Raw genomic sequence first — 11,203 nt, 5'->3', positions numbered from 1 at the left:
GTCAGAATGTTCATCTTGATGAAATCTGGGTTGGGATTGTATTTGGGTCATCTGGGGTCAAAAACTATGTCACAAGGTCGAAAACTAGGTTACATAATAGGTCAATTAATAGAAAAACCTTGTGTAGACAATAGAGGTCGCAGTTTTCATCCAATCTTTATGAAATTTGGTCAGAATGTTAATCTTGATAAAATCTGGGTTGGGATTGTATTTGGGTCATCTGGGGTTAAAAAACTAGGTCACTAGGTCAAAAACTAGGTCAAATAATAGAAAAACATTGTGTAGACAATAGAGGTTACAGTTTTCATCCAATCTTTATGAAATTTGGTCAGAATGTTTAAATTGATGAAATCTGGGTTGGGATTGTATTTGGGTCATCTAAGGTAAAAAACTAGGTCACTAGGTCAAATAATAGAAAAACCGTCAACAATTTGTTTGTGTAGACAGTAGAGGTCACAGTTTTCATCCAATCTTTATGAAATTTGGTCTGAATGTTTTTCTTGATGACATCTGGGTTTGGATTGTATTTGGATCATCTGGGGTCAAAAACTAGGTCACTAGGTCTAAAACTAGGTCACTAGGTCAAATGAAATCTGGGTTGATATTGTATTTGGTTAGTCGGGTGCGCGAATCAGAGCCATCATGGCCCTCTTGTTTAAATTAATTTTTAAATGTATTTCTTGCTCCTGATCTTTGAACATGCTTTTTTCCAGTACATTGATATATAAAGTTCATTTATTTATTTGTAAGATCTGCTTTTATTTTTTATGTTGTTAAGTGTTGTCTGTTTTGCTACTTTTTATAAAGGAATTTCTATTACTTTTTGTTTATGCAAAAGCATACAATGAGCATGTTGAATATGCTGGTAAGTATGCTTTGACACATAGATCTGTTATGATTGGGCATTGATCGAGAGTCTCATCAGTAAAAACTTTCCCACTTCTGGTTTTATGCTGGTTGCTCAAGCCATTTTCACCTTGCTTCTTATGGGGGAAAGGGTTTATTTTTAGCTAAGCTGTTTTCGGAGAAAACCTGAGGTATTGTCATAGCCAGCTCGTCGTCGGCCGGCGGGCGTCCACCGTGCTAAAACCTTAACATTGGCTTTAAAATCAAAGTACTTCCACCTACAACATTGAAACTTCATATGTAGATGCACCTTGATATGTTCTACATGCCACACCCATATTTGGGTCACTAGGTCAAAGGTCAAGGTCACTGTGACCTCTAAAACAATAAAATAATCTGACAACCTTTCATTTATTCAAAAGTACACCCGCAGCCGAGCTTTTGCACCTGTTATGTGGTGCTCTGGTTTATTTCAGTTTTGGCCCAATGTCATAAAAGTACAGGTTGGTTTCATAGACATAATACCAATCTTCAACGAAGACAAAAGTCTTTTTATGCCTCCGAAGGAGGGCATATAGTGACTGTCTATCTGTCAGTCCGTCTGTCCGTCACACTGCTTTTAGGTTTCGAAAAATGCTCATAACTTCTATGTTGCTTCAGATGTAACCTTCATACTTGGTATGCATGTGTATATGGACAAGGCCTTTCCATATGCACACAAATATTTTGACCCCTGTGACCTTGACCTTGAACTTAGGGTTCGCATTTAGGTTTCAAAATCTGCGTTTAGGTTTCGAAAAATGCTCTTAACTTCTATCAAAGCGTTTATAGGGGGCATATGTCATCCGATGGTGACAGCTCTTGTTAGAAGAATATTAAGGTATTAATTATTATGATACACTTGAATGACGGTCAATATTTAATGGAGGCATCATACAGCTTTCACAAACTGTAATATCATCATTCATTTGAATGTTTATACATACCAGTACTTTGCTTGTACTGTGAACCTTTACTACTTAGATATGCATTTTGACGCATTTGTAATCCCATAGAAAGTTAAATTTAATTAAATACCTTTCTTACTAACTTAAGTTTCAAAGGCTTCATTTACCGCCCTTAGGAACTGATGAGCAGCAAACAGGATAAAACCTGAACACTGAACAGCCTGCGAGTCACTTGCAGGATGTTCTGGTATAATGCTTGTTGCAAAAGCCATTTTCACTTTGCTTCTGAGTGGGAAAGGATAAGATATGAGCATAACAGCTTTTACAGCTGTAACTTTGTCATTGCAACACCAACTTTGGGTGACATGCCTATGATGCTGTCCTTGTTATCCCCCTCCCCACATTGTAAGGTAGGGCCATGGAGGGGAGGTTGGGGGTAAGGTATTAGAGTACTTATACCGGTACTTTTGGAGTATTGGTGGTGGCTAGATTGAGGTTAGTCTTTCCTATGTTTGTTGGACTGTCAGCCTGTCCCAGACAGGTATTGGTATTTTTGATAATATTGCATTGCTTCAAAATATCAGTATCTCTATTATACCAGAGCAATATCCGAATTTAGTGAAGACTTCCTATGCATGGAATGGTTGGAAAATAATTTCGCTTAAATGTTTACCTATATGCAAAAATGTGATGTGTGCACCCATGTGGTTAGTTTAAGCTCTGCGTTTTTGGAGAAAAAATGACATATTGTCATAGCCAGCTCCCTGTGTCGTCTGACGTCCGCGTCGTGCTAAAACCATAACATTTTGTTAAGGTTTTGAACATTGGCTCTAAAATCAAATTGCTTCCATCTACAACTTTGAAACTTCATATGTAGATGCACCTTTATGAGTTCTACACGCCTCACCCATTTTTGGGTCACTAGGTCAAAGGTTAAGGTCACTGTGACCTTAAAAAAAAAATCTGACAAGCTTTCATTTATTTAAAACTGCACCCGTAGTCGAGCGTGGCACCCGTTATGCCGTGGTGTTGTTGAGGATCAATTTTCAAGGTCAACTTTAAAAACATATGGCTTTTTTTGTCACTATACGGCTTGTGTGTATTGCAACTCTTCTATAAATTAAAGGATTTTTTAATAACTTAGCACAAACTTTCACCTAGATGAGTTGGTTTGTTTCGTGCAACAAACATGGCTACCTTCAAGGTCAAAATTTGAAGTGGATATTAGAAATTTAATTGCAAAGTCCTTATTTGCTATTTACTTCACCATGTATTAAATTTCAATAAAATAATATGCAACAAATGGTTACCTGTTTGAGACTGTCTGTACACAACAATCATGTGGCAACCTTTAAAGTCAAGGTCAAATGTAAAAAAAAAAACAGCCATTTGATTTCAAAATAGGGCTTATTTGGACTGTTACTCCCCCCCCCCCCCCTGGACTAAAGAATTAAAAACATGGCACTGAAGCTTACCTATACAGAATGGTGGGAGGCATTTAAAACAAACAAGATGCTACCCTTTAGGACAAGGTTATACCCATACTAAAAAGTAATAAATCAAACTATATTAAATTGTTTTAGAAATAAGGCGTATTTACTCTACTTAGATAACAGTACAACGTTTTAAAGGATTTAATAATAGTATGGCATATATTCTTAGCTTCTGTTATGTGAGTCTTTTTTGGCACACAAGAACCACAAAGGTCTTGAAGGTTATGCTTAGAGATCAAAATTGAAAAGAGGTGATGTTGTGAATAAAGTTAAAAGGTCAAGGTCACTGTTAAATACAATATGAATCACATTCTTTTGTTATTTAAATAAGTGTTGTTATCTTCAACATGTGTTTTGTGTTCCGAGTATGAAAGTATTAGGGAATGTATTTAAAAAGCAGATGTAGCAGTTAAATAGTGCAATTGCTTTATTGTTTACGTTTTATTTTCATGCGAAGCTTTATTTGTGTTGAAGTGTTGTAACTGATTTTATTTGGTACCATATATTGTTTAAGTCTTTCAAACAACATGGTCATGGCATTGTTTTGTCTCATGTTGAATTATTGTATTTTTGTCCTGATAGCGTTTGTCAGCATTTTTCCATCAAATGATGCTTTCCAAAGTGCTTAATGTATGGGCAATTTGTATATTCGTTATTACAAAGTTAACTGATAGCTTAACAAAGTTAACTGATAGCTAAATGAAGAACAATTAGCATATACTTTCTCATGCATAGCAAAGAGACAGTATTGCTTTTCTTTATTAATGGTATTTTTTGTATTTTATTGTTATTGTATTGTTGTTGTTGTTGTTTTTTATTTATAACCTTAAAAACTCTCGGAACGAAAATTTCATACCAATATTTGATTTGTTTAATGAGCAAGGAAACTTATTATTATGTTCGTAAATTAATTTGATTTAATATTAGTTTACATTGTCATGCATGCTATTTGACCTAGTTAAAAAAGATGTTTATCCTTTTGCAAAGGTTGAGATTAATTTTAGATGGTTTTACTCTAGTTTTTAGCGCACTTGAGCACAACGCAATTGGGTCACCTTTTGCCTTTAGTAAATGTAGTCAGCATTGATTTTGATAACACACAAAATGGAAATTTCTAAAAAAAAATCCTAATTAACTTAGTCATAGAGTGTTTCCACAAAAAATCTATGCTGGCTTCAAAATAAGGCATACACAATCCTGGTAATTTATATACTGCCATATCCATGTTTGTTACTTATTTCTAGATTATAAATTAGGATGTGGAGGCCTTTGAAGCTTTGAGTCCTATAGTTGTTAAAAATATATATGGGCCATGCTTTGTGACAAGGGGTTTAATGCACATGTGAAGTGTCGTCCCAGATTAGCCAGTGCAGTTCACAGGCCAGTTTGGAACGACACTTTTGGCTTTAATTGGATTTTTGCTTAGAAGAGACTTTTGTAAAGGAAAAATATGATAAAAGCAGAAAGTGCCATCTTTGATTAGCCTGTGTGGACTGCACAGGCTAATCTTGGATGACATGAATTAAACCCCCTTTTCACAGATCGCAAATCATATGTTTTTAATATTTCATGCATTTCCATGTACCTCATGTCACATCAAAGCCTTTCAAGATACTAACCTACCGGTACTAATGAGATTATTTTTTAATTGTGTAAATATATTTGAAGGATTTTCTTGTATCACAAATGCAGGCTCATTTAAGTTTGTTCATTATTTAATTATTTGTTATGCATTTTAAGGCACTTGCTTGCACTTTATTCAAGTGATGAACTTTTAAATAATTGTCAATGATTCCAAACAGGGGTGGTATTCCAGAAACATCTTAAGTCATTTCTTAAATAATTTCACTTAAGTTCAAAATTACAATGTTTTGTATTTCTTAACTAAATAAGGAAACACAAGTTTTTTTTTAGTATTCCTAAAATAACATTGGCATAATGATTTAATTTAAATTATTTAAATGTATATCTTGATGCCAATGTATTGCAATATGAAATAAAACACATAAGAAAATTTCCCAATTTAAGGATAAGAATAAAATTTAACTTAAGATGCTTCTGGAATATCACCCCTGGAGTAAGAAAAATATTGGTTCATTGTATAATAAACTTTAGGTATTGCAAAAATATTAAGCGTTTGTAACGCTTTTCCGTTTTTGTGGAAAAAATGTTTTGAATTTGCACGGCATTGATAATTTGCTGATAAAAATAACAACCATTCAGGCCGTAATTTAAACTGACTTTTGATCAATTAAATAAAGCTAAAATATACAACGTATTACAGGGACCTTTTAACGTTTTGGTAAATTGACAAAGTTGGAAAAAGTTGACATTTACTGTGCTCTAAAATATCTGTAATATGCATTTTTTAATGATTTTTAAACCTGTAAACTATAGATTTTCAAACATGAAATGATTGAATAATTTGGAGAGTTCTGTTGTTATCGTTATATGTTGCCACACTTTGGGGATTTCTTAAATTAAGTATAAAATACACCACTCAATGTATGAGCACGGATGGTCAAGCGGTTTATGTGCTAGCCTTTTACTCTAAGGGTCAGTGGTTCAAGCCTTGTTGAGGATTATTTTTCTTTCTTGATTTTTTTCTTGTTTTTCTTGCTTGAGATTTTAAGTGCCTATGTTCACATTTATCATTTTAAAACATTTAATGACAAACTTCAATACATGCTAAAGTCTGTAAAATTGTTCCTTAAATTGTCAATCGTCTTTTTCCAATTGTGTATGTTAAATTCCAGCACTATTTCTGTTGTTAACAGTTTCTTAAACAACATCAAATAATTTCATAAATGCTTGTGTCTAGAGTAATTATATCTAAGCATGGCTTTAAATAATGATATTTTTTATTTGACAATTGTCTAGCAAGCTATATCTGACCGATATTATTTCTGCATTTATCTATAGTTTGCAATTCCCCTTTATTGCATGATGATTTAAGCTCATATGTTATGAAAATCTTGCCAGTGGAGCCATAAGGGTCATGATTAAAGTGCGTGACATTGTGTGTGATGTCAACTGGTACTGCAATTTTCAAAGATTGTTCATGCTACAGTGCATGGTTAACCACATGGTGTCGTTATAATGAAAGCAAGGTATCACATGTTTTAAAAATCTGTATCCAATCAAAGAAGAATTGCTGGTTTGTTTTCAATAAGTGTATCATTTGTGTTTTATTATGCTCCCCGAAAATTTTCGGGGAGCATATAGTTGCCACTTTAAAATTCCTTCCGTACTTCCTTCCTTCCGTCACACTTATTACCGTTTCTCATAGCACCTTCAATACTTTACAGATCTCTTTCATATTTGGCATGTAGGTACCTTGCATTAACCTCTACCTTTTGATGAGGTTTGAGGTCACTGGGTCAAGGTCAAGGTCAGCGAGGCTAATAAAAATATACTTTTTTCCGTCACACTTTTGTTACCGTTTCTCATAGCACCTTTAATACTTTACTGATCTCTTTCATATTTGGCATGTAGGTACCTTGCATAGACCTCTACCTTTTGATGAGGTTTGAGTTCACTGGGGTCAAGGTCAAGGTCACCGAGGCTAATAATATACTTTTTCCATCACTCTTTGTTAACAGTTTCTCATAGCACCTTCAATACTTTACCGATATCTTTCATATTTGGCATGTAGGTACCTTGCATGAAACTCTACCTTTTGATGAGGTTTGAGGTCACTCAGTCCAGGTCAAGGTCACTGAGGCTAACAATAATATACTTTTTCCGTCACACTTTTGTTACTGTTTCTCATATCACCTTCAATACTTTACCGATCTCTTTCATATTTGGCATGTAGGTACCTTGCATGGACCTCTACCTTTTGATGAGGTTTGAGGTCAATGGGGTCAAGGTCACCGAGGCTAATAATAGAATTTTCCATCACACTTTTTTACAGTTTTTCATAGTATCTTCAATACTTTACCGATCTCTTTCATATTTGGCATGTAGGTACCTTGCATGGACCTCTACCTTTTGATGAGGTTTGAGGTCACTGGGGTCAAGGTCACAGAGGCTATTATTAGATTTTTCCGTCACACTTTTGTTACAGTTTCTCATAGCACCTTCAATTCTTTACCGATCTCTTTCATATTTGGCATGTAGGTACCTTGCATGGACCTCTACCTTTTAATGAGGTTTAAGGTCACTGAGTTCAAGGTCAAGGTCACCGAGGCTAATAATAGATTTTTCCGTCACACTTTTGTTTCAGTTTCTCATAGCACCTTCAATACTTTATCGATCTCTTTCATATTTGGCATGTAAGTACCTTGCATGGACCTCTACCTTTTGATGAGGTTTGAGGTCACTGGGGTCAAGGTCACAGAGGCTAATAATAGATTTTTTTAGGTGGTTATTAACACATAGATTGACAAAGCGCATCATCGGGGAACATCCATCAGTTTCACTGATATTCTTGTTTTCTGTAGTATCCAAGCCAAATGAATTATGAAAATTAATTTCTAGTTTAATGTCATTCCTTTCACCAGCATTGTTCTTATTGTAATTTTCATCAGAAATAATTGGTTGTCCTGGTTTGGTTGTCATGGTTATGTATATTAAAGAATTATTGTAATAAATGTTATTAAACTTTATTGAATATGTGATAAGTTGTCACTTAATAATATTTTTGTCAGGCCCTTATTGTGAAAAGTTGATATAGCAGTCACAATGAAAGAGTTTATTTATGCATTATCTCAATATTTAAAACATCAAGGAAACACTTAGAGAACAAATTTCATATTTTGCAACAAACCTACTCTGTCAGACTTTCAAAATAACTTTCCAGAAAATCCACAATTAGTAGACAGATGTTAACGTTTGACATCCTTCTTCTTGTATCAAAGGTTAGTGTTTTATTTCGAGGTCAAAGGTTAAATTTGACCATGAAACATCCTGTCCGAACCTTAACTTCATTCATCATTTAATTAAAAAAAAAAAGAAACACAACTGGCAACCATGTGGAGTTGGCTTGTCACATTAAATTCATGTCTCCGCAATAGTCAGTGACATGTCACACATTAAAACAGAGACTTTTAGATAACAGTTATCTACGTCTCTGATTAAAGTCAAATGTTAAATTTGGCCATAAACAGATTATTTTGACCGTAATGTCTTATTTATCATGCAACTTTCAAATAATAATAAAATACATAGTCTTTGTGGAAACGGCGTTTTACATCACCCTTCCTCAAAGCCCATGATCAACAATAGAGGGCAACATTCAGGTTCAATGTATCTTCATAATACGTGAAGCAATCTAAAAATTACCTCATATGCTCAAAATTTGGAAGAAGAGCTTCCTGTGCAAGACCCATTTCGCAATCTTCAAGGTCAAGGTTACTCGTGGTTTAATCATATGAGTCGTTTTCTGAGAAAACTGGGCATAATGCATGTGCGTAAAGTGTCGTCCCAGATTAGAATCAGGGGCGTCACTTCCCGCCTATATTGGATTTTTGCTAAGAGACTTCATTTAAACGTAAAATGTCATAGAAGCGGAAAGTGTCGTCCCTGATTAGCCTGTGCGGACTGCGGACGACACTTTAAGCACATGCATTGTGCCCAGTTTTATCAGAACTAGACTCATATTTATTAGGACACAATAACATAATATACAAATAAGCCGCGCTCTGCTTAAACAGGGCTTAATGCTTGTTCGAAAAGTAACGTTCCATATTAGCATGTCCTGTTTGCACCGTCCTTTTAGGGGCCACACTTTCCGCTGTTATGGCTTAAATGTTTCTGATAGATAACAACGTTGCATACTTATCATGTCATTTTTTCGTAGTAGAAATACAAATTAAAATAATGTACAAGATGAGGTACAACTGTTGATTTGTTTTTCGTTCTTATAATCCCCAAAAATTGCCACTTTGTCCATCCTTACTACCGTCATACTTTTGTTACAGTTTCTCATAGCGCCTTCAATATTTTACCGATCTCTTACATATTTTTCATGTAGGTACCTTGCATTGACCTCTACCTTTTTACGAGGTTTGAGGTCACTGGGGTCAAGGTCACCGAGGCTAATAATAGATTCATTCAAGGTCAAAAAAGGGGAACATCCATCGTTTTCAGCGATACATGTTTATATGGGAAGATGATGTATTATGTGCATTGATATATGTAAGCAAATGAAGCCATGCATGAAAAGAAATGATTGCTAAAGAAAGGTTGAATGAAAACTCTTGATACTTTGGATACGATGTTCTCTATTCATTGGACACTGATAGAAGTATTGGTTACAGTGTTTGATTGCTCCACAATTTATGTAAAAAGGCAAGTCAATAATATTTTCGTTTAAAAGATCGGTAGCGAGAGCACTGCATGTCGCTTTGAGGCGAGCTTTTACTGTTTAAAGTTCACGTTAACAAAATATAGATGTGATGTCGCATAGACTTATTTTGTTCAACACATTATAAGGAGGATGTACTGCCTACTGGCTGCGAGTTGAAGCTTGAAGGTCACACTTAAGGTGAACTGTCCAATTTTTTCTATGTTTGTTGGTGATCGATACATAATATGCCGTATACTGAATTATTAATTCAATGTATTAATTCGTACAAAAAATAGATATGTTTAACATGTTGTGTTTCATGATCAGGGGCGTAGCTGGGCTGATTTTAAGTGTATGCAAACGGCATGCTTGGGGGTCCGGGCATGCTCCCCCGGAATTTTTTTTATTTCTACGAAGCCTAACGTGCATTCTATAGAGGTTTCAGACAATATTATAGTGCAAAATATGGCGTGATAAACTCGAATATGAAATCATTTATCTTCGAGTTTTAAACATGTGATTTTTCTCAAGGTGCTGCCGCTTATCCTGTAACAAATTCAACAATAATTATGGTAAAAATGAAAAAAAATACATGCCTGTGGTAGGATTCAAACTCGCATAGCCAGATTACTAGTTTTCCACTCTAACCACTAAGCCATGACAATTGCGTAAGACTAAAACGAAAAATTAAATCAATATTCAATAAATCAAATGCTAGATATAATTTCACAAAAACAGGTTGTCCATATTTTTTTATTTAATCATTAAAATAATAGACCAGTTTTCATTCAACATTGTAATAAAAAATAATAATAATAGATCTACAATTACATTTATGCTACAGTAAATCTAACATTCCATGGACGGGTAGATCTTGTGATAAAATTGTGGTTTAAAGCTTAAGTTTGGCAACAATTCATTGTTGCATTTACTTTTTCATTTATTTAAAATAGAAATCTACCTTGAAGGAAATGTGAAATGTAGGACATCGGTCCATTCTTTCGTCAAAAGACCTATCTTTGATTCTTCATTCATACGGAAATCTGCGAAAACATCACAATACGGCGGGCTATTTTTATGTTGATCATTTTGATATTTTGAAGACATATTTTGGAGCAAATCGTAAATAATGAAATAATATCCGATCTTTAAAACATGTGACTTTTGTCGAATATTACTGACTTTATTGAATGCCTTAGACCTGACCCCCTTAGGTTTATGTTTTCATTGCATTTTTCGACCACGCTATTTTTCCATTTATGCCTTATCTATGATCGCTCCGCCCACTTAATCACATGGCTCAGCGAATGAGCCTGAAATTGGGGCCGAATGAGCCTGAAAAAAACGGGGCCGAAAGAGCCGACAACCGGTTGAATAAGTCGTAAATTATAGAACAAGTTGGTTTACTGAGGTTTCGTCACACTGCAGTACGTCACACTGAATTTACTGTAGAAAACGGGAAGAGGGTTCGTCACAATGGTAATATATAGGTGTGAATAATACCAGGAAACTTTAGCACCTTTGATTGCCACCTTTCTTCTGTTATCAATCAACATGTTTTTTTTCTTTTCTGTTAAATTCGATAAATTTAAGTATTTAGTTAGCATACACATGCAATTAAATAA

General features: G+C 34.7%; 1 long non-coding RNA gene across 1 annotated transcript; it reads left to right on the top strand.

The window, feature by feature from the left end:
* The first annotated feature begins 2 nt into the window (after positions 1-2).
* On the top strand, positions 3-7,903 carry LOC127856503 (uncharacterized). Its single transcript, XR_008038078.1, has 2 exons — positions 3-6,677; positions 6,842-7,903. It is a non-coding gene; the product is annotated as an uncharacterized LOC127856503 (long non-coding RNA).
* The last annotated feature ends 3,300 nt before the right edge of the window (positions 7,904-11,203 follow it).

This window comes from Dreissena polymorpha, chromosome 1, assembly GCF_020536995.1.
Source record: "Dreissena polymorpha isolate Duluth1 chromosome 1, UMN_Dpol_1.0, whole genome shotgun sequence".
NCBI lineage: Eukaryota > Metazoa > Mollusca > Bivalvia > Myida > Dreissenidae > Dreissena > Dreissena polymorpha.
The sequence above is the reverse complement of the archived record's forward strand: the minus strand, read 5'-3'. Positions and strand labels throughout refer to the sequence as shown.